The following is a 10,095-nucleotide window of genomic DNA, read 5'->3' on the forward strand; positions in this document are numbered from 1 at the left end:
CCCACAAAGCATGGTAAACGAGACGGCGTTTAGTTTATGGTAAAAACACAAAAGAGATGAGCATATATTTGATGCATCCAATCTCATCTCCATGCGTGTCCTAACTTTGTCTGGGGTACCCACCCCTAGCCTATCTCACCACAGATGCAGGAGGTAACCAGCTTCAACTAGCATATTGCTCCCAATAAGTGACAAAATAACATGTTCCTATTTACATGTTATGATTTGTATAGTCACAGCATGTACAAAAAACAAGGTCACATGAGACACAGCCATCTACTAACCATTTACAAACTGGGAACTATTCTCAGAAGCCGAGGCACTGCAACTTTTGCTACTTGGGCGGAGTGATTTGCTCAAAGCACACGAGAAGCCCCGTGGTGAGGAGCAAGTAAGTTAGAGTTAGAAATGTGCTTTTCGGGTGTTCTGAGAATATACTTCCCAGTTTGTATACGTTAGAAGATGGCTCATGTGACCTTGTTATTTGAAGACGCTGTGACTATACAAATCACAACGTGTAAATAGAAACATGTTGGTGTTACTTTGTCACTTATTGGGAGCAGTAGCTAGTTGGAGCCAGTTACATCCAGCATCTGTGGTAAGCCAGGCTAGCGGTGGGTGCGGCAGACGGAGTTACGACACGCACAAAAACGAGAAGGGTATGTATGAAGTTATCTAACTTTTGGGTATACGGTGAATAAGTTAAGTTACAATAACTCAGCGTGTTTCTCTAAGTAGTAATTGCACTTTATGTATAGTCTATAATGTGTGTGCACTAAATGTAGCCTGTCGTATGCTGTTTTATACAATGTCGTTTTAATTGAGGAACCGAAATTTGCGTTCTAATCCAGTCTGGTTCCTATGGGTTGCGTATTGGCCGGTTCCATAGTGGAACCGGGTTTTGGTGCCCAACCCTACAAGTTGACACCTAAGTGTTAGCATAGGAGCATCTTCTCACTACTACAGGTTGACCAACGGGGTTATTTAATCTTCCAAAAACCTGGAGGACTTCACTTGAGCAGAGGGGGGGGGGGGGGATTGGCAGCTAGAAGGCAGACATGCCGGAGTTTAGTGTGTGTTGGTGCTGCTGCCAAAGCTCCAACCAAGTGTTTCTTTTTCATAAAAAGAGCCTTTCCCACATTGTCTGACACACAGACACACAGACACACCGAGCGAGGACTGCTTTTGTATATGTGTGTCCGGCTGCGTAAGTATCTTTGTAGGAATCCGGATTAGGTTGTTTCATGGAAACACAAATCTTATGTAACGCTGACCTACACAAGTGTGAACTGGCCTGCTGCAGTGCTAACTACCCCTGCTGGCACCTCTGCCTGTGCTGCTCACTCCAACAGCTGACTGTACTGAAGAAAATGAAAGTAATCCATCTGGTAAATGTTTCCTACCTATCCAAAAAATGGAGTAGACAATTCCTCGAGTAAAAAGAATTCAATGCTGTGTCCCCCAAAACCCACCCCCACACAAACCACACCACAAACACACAAACACACACAAACCCACACACACACACACACACACACACACACACACAAATTAAAAATAAAGGAATGAGAAAAATTTTGGTTCACAGTCAAGACCACAGAATTTTGGGATTGTTTTAAAAGCGAACTAAAAGACTGTTACGTTTCTATTTTAAAAACCAAACTCCACCACACAGCCCAAGCGAGGCTTCAGCATCCAGCATTTTATGACCTCCCGAGGTCTTTGACACAAGGAAACATTAAAAAGCTTTTGACGTAATAAATAGATTGCTATTAAATTTGGGGGTCCCCCTTTATCTAGCGCAAAGCCCCTCCGCCAACGGATTAGCTCACACACCCCTGACACAAAGTTAGCTGATTGGGTTTAAGATCATTTTTAAGAGACCTCATTTTCTTTTAAAAATCTTTTTTATTCCGCTTTTAAAAAATATACCTTCACTTGTGAAACGTTGCAGATCGTAGAAAAATCAACTAAAAGAAACGATGGCGCGGCCCGATGAAGCTATTCAACAGTTTCCCCTTCAATCCTCCAACTTTTACACAGCTGTAACTGTAAATTAGAAGAAATAGAAAGCATGGCACGGCAGGAACAGTTTCTGTACAACAGTCATAATAATTAGGGGGCAAAAAACATGGGTCAGACACAATCCCCCTTTAACCCAGGGGTGTGCCCAATTTTGAATTCGGTTTCGGTTTTGGGCCCCAAAAGATTACCAAAATAGTACAATCGGAAAAAAGATTATTTCCAGTTTGTTTTTTTAAAAATTTCCTTTGGGGGTTTTGAATGGGGGCGCACACACACTCATCCACCCGCCCTCCCGAAAACCCAAAACCTTTTAGCCTACCTGTCAGGGAGGCAGTCCGTGCATTTCCCCCCTGGAATTTAAAAACTTAGGAAGTAAAATGGCAAAAGGGGGCAGCCACCACGTTTTGGAAACAAAAAGGGAAAACCAAATCCCTTGTCTGGGAACAGTTTGGCTTCGAGGAATCCGACGACGAGCAGAAACATGCTACGTGCAAGATTTGCTACAGGGTTTAGTGGCTGCAAGTAAAGGGAACACCACGAATTTGTTTAAGCACTTGAAAATTAAACACAGAGTGACCTATGACCATTTAAAAAGAAACAGAACGGCAATCCACTCCCTCAACATCCTCCGTAACCCAGACATCCATAACAATCCCAGAGGATATACCCTCGGCTTTCAAAAACGGGCAAGAAAATACCTCTGCATTCCAGCTACAAGTTTCCTTTTCAGAGAGGTCTTTAGTAAAGTGGAAACATTGTCACCTGCTTGCGTTCATCTCTTAAACCGATAATGTTAACAGATTGGTGTTTCTGGCTAGAAACATTTAAGAGATTATTTTAGCAACCCTACTAACTGGTGACTTAAATAATGTTTGTTGTCTTTAGTTAACTTATTTGCTGTTAATGCTGGGGCCCGATGATGGGCCAGCCTTTTAATTTCGTGGAATGAGTTGCTGGAATTTGTTTATATTTTGCCAAAATGTTGCCTACTTGTTTTAAAGAGATTGTGGAAGTAAATACAGGGAATAAATACTTTTATACTTTGATTTGAAATTTATATTTATATTTATTTTAATAGTTCAAAAAGTACAATAAATGTTCAATGTTTTAAGAATTGTTGAAAGGTGTCTTTTTAATAAATGCAACACGTTTCCAAAGTCATGTGAAATAATCGTGTTACATAATCGTGATTTCAATATTGACCAAAATAATCGTGATTATGATTTTTCCCAAAATCGAGCAGCCCTAGTTTAACCTAATTATCTTATCTAATTTACAGGAGCTAAAAACAGAGTTGAACCTAACATTTATTAATCAAACCATTCACTGCTTTCTTAAGGTACGTATCTAGAAACAGTCACACTCTTTAATCTCGTCTTCCTTGATTTTTTTGTAACTCTTAAGCCCCTGACACACTGACCGAGTTGGTCAAAAAAGTACCTCGGAACACACCAAAGTGACAAGACGTAATACGGGTCTACATCAGCTAGCTGCGCTAATCTACATTGTTGCCTAAAAATGAAAACTGGCAGCTGATTGGACAAACACGTGAAGTGGGTCTGGTTTCTAGCGAAGTTCAAAGCCAGACTGTCATGGCAGCTTGTTCAGAATACAAGCTCATATTTTACTCACTAAAACATGTTTCTGAAAGCATTTTAAGCAAAAAATAGGCCATGCAGTTGCTGAATCTGTCTTCATTCCAGATTGACAAAGGTCAGTTTAAAAGACTTTTGTCAGATTTTGTGAGACTCTAGTCACGCTCATCCCGCTCCTCGTTTCCGGGTCTGCGCTCCACCAATCAATTTTGGACTGCCGGCAGTGCCCGCCTTCTGTCTGAGCATGTCAGGTCGGCCAAAATGAAGGCCGACGGACCCTCCGGACCTGTCCAACGGCCAATTATCGGGTTGGTGTGTCACGGCCCTTAGGGAGTCAGTCAGTCTCCCCTGCAGGTGGTCTAAAACGCTGCCACCAGGCTCCTGACCGGCACAAAAAAAGAGATCTCTCAGTACTTCACGAACCCTCTCTACAAGGAGAAACAGAGCTGTAAACCAGTGTAAACAGTCTGATTCTGCACGCCTCCCTTGCTGATTTTGACTGATTTTTGAGAATGCTCTGATTTATACATGCTAACAAATAATACTTTCCTTTGATGACGGTTTATTTTTTCAGCAGTTAGCACCAAGCCTTGTCCAATGTGCTCCAGGCTCTGTGGAGTTTTTTAGCTTTTGACTTGTTCTCTCCCCCTGACCCGCCTTCAGACCCTTTTACTTTGTTCCAGGACCTACTGAATATAACACACAAAATATACCAAACTCGCACAGTAATGTAAAACCATTGTTACCATGCTATTTCCTTTTTTCTTCCCAACCATCTGGCAACCCCCAGAAATGATCTACCAAACTTTTTGGGCTAAATTATGATATTATTAATGTGTTCTATGTGCAGGTTAAATCATACTTACAAGTTGAGTTTATTTGACATTGCTACAAACAGTGAGAGCAAAAAAGACCATGAAAGTCCCACATAAGAAAATCACTGAGCTCTCTGTTACATCTTCTGATTCCTCATTCTGATATCTGCCTGAGTCTTTCAATCCAACCTCCTACTGCATCGAACGCACACAACATTCATTAGCTCAGGTATAGCACCAGACAAGTATTTCAGCTGATGTCTCATCACCTGATTAATACTTCATAAATAATCACCTACTATCAAATAAGTCTTTTAAATCAGTTTGTTATGTACTATGCACTGTCACAAGGAGTTACAGAATGACTCTGGCACTGGCCAGCACCCATCCCTGGGGTCCACTTACCAAAACACAATCAAAATCGGAAAACTCAGCCTGCCTACCTCGTCACTCACACCAAGTTTCACAAAATCTATTTCAAGTATTCAGCACTATAAGTAGTCGTTTCAGTCTACATAAACAAATGCAAACACAATCATAGAATTGCAAACACAAGATGCCAATGCTAATGCACTTTAGAGGTTGCAAATAATAATCTACCTTTTTTAATGAAACATGGTTGTGAAAAACAAAGGCTATGAAATGTAGGCCTACTGTATGTCTATGTAGATCACAAAAAATCATGTCAGTATTCAAGGGCTCAACAATTAATTGGAATTGTATCAAACTCGCAATATGGACTAATGCAATATCCAAATCGCAGGCGGAGCAATATTTGTTAAAAGCAAAATATGTGACAAAATACCATTTTGAATTAAGTATTGTGGTGTTACAAACCTTATTCTACAGACTTAAAAGAAAAAGATCTATCGTTTGCTACAGATCCTTGCAAAATATAAATAATTTTTAAATAATTAAAAAAAATACACATAAATACATTTCAATATACTTCTCAATGAAAATGAGAACAGTGACGCAAAAAATAATCAATACCTCCAATTTCTTGTATCACATTGCAATTTCAGTCAACATGATCGCAATTTCCATTTGTCAACAGAGACATGACAAATTATAGGTGTACTAATGTCCTCTGTCCTTCCTTACAGTCAGGCTAGAAGGATCACGTCCGTATAGCTGAATCTTCTCCTGTGCAGACCTAGGTGGAATGACACATACCGATAGCAACCAGCCTGGTCTTCCAGGAGAGCCTACTCCCCTGGCGAAGAGGCGCTCCAAGCTGCTTCCCTGACCGTTTATGATTCCATGCACCCCAGCCTCATCCTGAATGCATCAGGCATGTAAATGTATCTGCACACACTGTGGGCAAGTGGACATGACAAAGGGAAATCAATAGCCAGCCCCTTTTGTAAATTAGATTGAACTGAAGCCTACATGTACTGAAAACGACCTATCATGTTTAAGATTACTATTTAATATGCATTCAGTATGGTAAACTATATCTGATATAGATATATATAAATAATAAAAATATCTGGTGTAATTACACTTATATAGTTTACCATACTGAATTAATACTGGGCTGTTAATACCGTTAATACCGATTAACAGCACAGACTACTTTAGCTGCCTTAGGTTTATGATGAAGCAGTGGTTCATTGAAGAGATCAGGTATTTATGTAACCAGCTTTCACATTCATTTCAAATGGAATCAAATCACCTCAACAACAACCACCACCACCACCACACAGCAGCTAAAAATGTAATGTTCTACATTAACTACCACGGAAATTATGACGATAACAAACGTGCACATATTGGGTTTTAAATTGTGTGATCCATCAGAGAAGCGTCAACCAAAATGAGTCAGCACCTGTACTTGCACCCCTTTTTCTCTTTCTCTCTCATTAGGCAGCGTTGCTCAGACTATAAATCACGATAACATTTCTATAGGGGCGTGTATTGCTCAATGGGTTTTTTCACAGTGACTCAACGTTATAGCTTTTTTTTCTTCATTATGTGTTATATGCGTTACTACAGTCTGGTAGCTGTGCACTGGCAAGTTCCCGCAGTGACCGCAATAGGTAACCTACAGAGCCTTTATGTAGCACAATGCAGTCATCATCCTTTTAAACCGTGAACAAAACAAGCATTATAGTGCTTAATTGAATCAACACTAGCAAATGCAATCAAGTCAATTATGTCAGAGATGTAACTCCTAGATCTGTTGCTCAGATGTGATTTCCTATCAGACTTGCTGTAATTCCGCTACACTGCTCAGCTAAACCTGGCTAAAATCAAAGATGAGATAGAAGGAAGCCCTAGACCCAGTTCTCCAGTAGGCGAACCATGCCTCCTTTCTGCATCCACACACAGAGGGGCACCTCATTATTTCAGCTTCAATGCTTGTAGAAACGGTCATTCACTCTCGGGTATAAATACTCCCTCTGACCGCAAATATTACACTATTTTGTCTTATAATTTCCATTCATACATATTATCTTGTTTTCTTAAGCTGTTCTGGAAATAAATAAATCGAATTCCTACCTGTTCGGCTCAGCGTCTGTCGGTGCAACTCCGAGTCTGTCGGACACAGAAGGCTCTGCAGCCTACATTTACCGTAATGACCGTACTAGTCACGCCGGTGTATTGTTACTGTGTAATTACGGTGTTGTGCTCCACTCGTTTTTTGGAAATTAGACAGACATTAACAAAACTGTAAATTAATTTAAACTTGGAGAGAATTAAATGCAATGCTTATGTAAATGCAACACTCGTATTGCTTACCTTGGCAGCAGTGCCAGCTATCTTACGTTATCTGTAGCTCCATCCATCATTCTGCAAAATCAGTGACAGCCTAATGATGAAATGTGCTGGCAGGTTCTGTGTAGCTTCCTGCTGTTCATTAAAAGTAAACCATGGTGTTATTATGTACTGACCACATGCTTCATAACCGTTTGTTGATCGTAAAACGTACAAACACGGACATGTTGCTGTTAACTTGGGGTATTAACTTTAGCATAATGTTACACACATAACTTAGCTAACGTTTGCTAAGCTAGCTCCTCCCTCGAGGACGCCATTTCTGACACATTTTTGCGACTTGCTTTTAAAATAAGTGTGAAGCATTTTAACCAGGGCTCACTGTATTATCGTATTGACAATGTTTACAAAAATACTACTTTGTCTGTCTCAAGTTGCTAAGGTTAAGCTGTAACGCTCAGTCTTGCTTTCAGGCGAAGACGGTAGCTTTGTTTTACGTAACCTAAGTGCCGTGGCGGTTTTCACAAGACAAAAGAAACACAGGCGTGGCCTACAGGCCTAGGCCAGGTTTATCTTATTACCTCCTTCTAGTAGTTCTTTCTCCACAATATTTTATTTGCTGAATTTGAGATTGAGAACGGCATTGTGTTTATACCGCTGAAAGATAAAATGAATAAATAAAAAAAAAAATAATAGCAGACTGTCTGTCCAAGAAATTTGTGGATAACCCACATCATTTCAGTTTGATCAGCTTTCATTGGAACTAGTACCCTGGAAATCCAGAATTCTCGCGAGAATCTTTCAGATTTAGGTCTGGATTTCCAGGCTATGGAACTACCGTAGTTTCTAGAAAACAAATAGTGAATTTGACCAGATGTTTTTGTAGTGATATTGAGATCAACATTTTATTTTCTTCAACTAAATTGCAGAGGTGGAGGTTGTGTATGAATTAATGGGCAAGCATATAATTGCATTTTAAAATCCCAGTATCCTACAGTAAAATTATTTAGCAGTAAACGAGCATTTCTATACAGTATGTTGTATTATTATATTGTCGCACTACATTACACAACATCCAATTTTGGGTTGTTCAAGCTGTTCTCTAAATGTAGAGCACTGTAGTTACAACCATGTAGAAATACAAGTGTATAAGTGCAAATACAATTGCTGATCTTCCTAGTTGTGTAGTTCTATAGTTATGTATGTATGTGTGTGTGTGTATATATATATATATATATATATTATATATATATATATATAATATATATAATATATATATATCACATATATACACACATAATCATATATATATATTTATTAGATACTATATATATATATATATATTAATATATATATATATATATAATATTGTATTGGACTAATAAAACTAACTAAAATAAAGGATTTTGCCCACAATTTATCATCCATTTATTCTGATAATTCCAGTTCTATTAACTGATGCTTGAGGCATTCTGGTTTAATGTTAGCTGGCTTCTAAGGAGCAATATGGCCCCCATGTGGCCACCAGACGCTCATTTTGCCTGCCAGCTGAAAGAAAAAGACGGATGTGGCTGGGTGGACCACCTACAGGAGAGGTGAGACTGCTGGCTCCCCTTTCCCTTTCTGTGATCCTGCACATTACTATAGACACTTAAAGAACATTACACAACTTTTTTTCTTAAATAAATATCTAGCTTTTCCAGAAAACCCAGGAATAAATTTAATATCACGAGGGGAGGAGGCTTGTTTGAGAAAGAATTAAAACAAAAAGTTGCCTCAATTGACATCTGACTCATGGAGATGGAAAAACGTCTTCAGCAAAAATCGTATTTACCCCTACCAACCTGGAATAAGATAATCATCTGTAAATTAATTTAATGTGATTGAGTTTCTAATTCTGGGCATTCTGTCTCTCATTCCCCGTTAAAAGCAAATCCACATACTACATGAAGAGGAGAGGGACGACCTTGACCACCATCTGCCCATTAGGCCTCCTGCTAGTTGTGAAGGATATCATAAGTTATGCATATGGAACCAAAGTAAGAGGTGTTGCAGTGGGAGTATAGCCCGAAAACACGGTGACCTCCTTAAATGTTAATTATCCAAACCACTGAAATGACCTCACATTACTTTGTCCTTCCAGTACTAGCTTGTATCAAGACATCTTAGTTAAGTACACTTGGCGGAAGTTGCCGACATATTAGGCGTGACTGAAATAAAAACTAATGACTGATCAGATGCTTCACTTAATGTGTTCATTTTTAGAATGGTTGCATATCAAAAAGCATGTTATGGATTTAAATTGTCCATGTCTTGACCTGTGCTCATACATGCATGCTATAATTAGATATTCCTCTTTTTCATTCTTACTTTTCTGCTTTAAGAGGAAATTCTCAATGGTCACATACAGTGAGATACAGCATGACTTTGTGAGGATAGAGGAAAGCTTTTTGCCCCCAATTCAAAATAAACTTATTCCCTGAAGTGGGATCCCATGTGGGGAGAGCAGAGAGCCAACCTGTCGTCTGATACACAATGGTTGGTGCTTTCCAATAATCCCACGCCCATCATGCAAAGGCCTCAACACAACAGCAGGAGTCAAGAGCTGCAACAAGGATGTGATCCCTCACCAGGTGGCAGTACCACTTTTGTGCATCAGACAACTCTAGAAACTACCAGCTGGCAAAGTATAACAACCGGCACTATGATTATTAATGTTAATGTTTACTAATAACTTTCTTAAAAAATATGTACAAAAATTACAGCGTCAGACAAAAAAAAACATGAAATTATAAAGCACATGTAAATCAAGTAAAAAGTTACATAAATATGTGTTTGTAATTTGGTCTTCCTATACAGACTCTTTTAAGACAACTGTGGAAATAAATAGTAAGTGACAACTACAAACAGTACACGGACCTGAGAGTACAGCGGAGTCC

The 10,095-nt window shown here is 39.3% G+C and overlaps 1 protein-coding gene across 1 annotated transcript in view; it reads right to left on the reverse strand.

Annotated features, from left to right (window-relative positions):
* map2 (microtubule-associated protein 2) overlaps window positions 1–7,051 on the reverse strand; it is a 102,232-nt gene extending 95,181 nt beyond the window's left edge. Inside the window, exon 1 of the mRNA XM_032529959.1 lies at window positions 6,941–7,051. The gene's annotated coding sequence lies outside the window, so the exon portion shown is untranslated. The remainder of the gene's footprint in view (window positions 1–6,940) is intronic.
* Window positions 7,052–10,095: the final 3,044 nt, after the last annotated feature.

The sequence above is a fragment of the Etheostoma spectabile genome, chromosome 11 (genome assembly GCF_008692095.1).
Source record: "Etheostoma spectabile isolate EspeVRDwgs_2016 chromosome 11, UIUC_Espe_1.0, whole genome shotgun sequence".
Classification (NCBI taxonomy): Eukaryota; Metazoa; Chordata; class Actinopteri; order Perciformes; family Percidae; genus Etheostoma; species Etheostoma spectabile.